This window comes from Lupinus angustifolius, unplaced genomic scaffold (assembly GCF_001865875.1).
Source record: "Lupinus angustifolius cultivar Tanjil unplaced genomic scaffold, LupAngTanjil_v1.0 Scaffold_162_1, whole genome shotgun sequence".
In the NCBI taxonomy this organism is placed as follows: domain Eukaryota; kingdom Viridiplantae; phylum Streptophyta; class Magnoliopsida; order Fabales; family Fabaceae; genus Lupinus; species Lupinus angustifolius.
In genome coordinates, this window is record NW_017728885.1 from 407,907 (window position 1) to 408,361 (window position 455).

Sequence of the window (455 nt, forward strand, 5' to 3'; positions counted from 1 at the left end):
AATAATTAGAAATGTGTTCTGGACAAACTTGGTGTCTATCTTGACTTGAAATAATATTTCGAAGCCAATGGCGCAATCAGAATTTGATTCTGAGCTACGGAACTCAAAAATACGTTATTGGGCCGAATTCGAGTGAGATTTGGCCCCGATAGTGGTCCGAAACCGACTGTCTCCGAAAATCATGAAATTTTACCACCAAATTGGAAATAGAATTACAAGACTAAAACTCAACTAGCGTTTCGTCTAATTATTTATCAAAAATTCCCAGAAATTCATTTTCGAAAATATAATTAATAAAAATATTAATAAAATCTTATAATTCAAAATAGTAAAATTCGTGGTGTTACATGGGACTTGAGAGTTGTTTTATTCAAAACTCTTCTATATTGGACTTGAGAGTTGTTTTTTCAAAACTCTTCTATGTCGGACTTGAGAGTTGTTTTTTCAAAACTCTT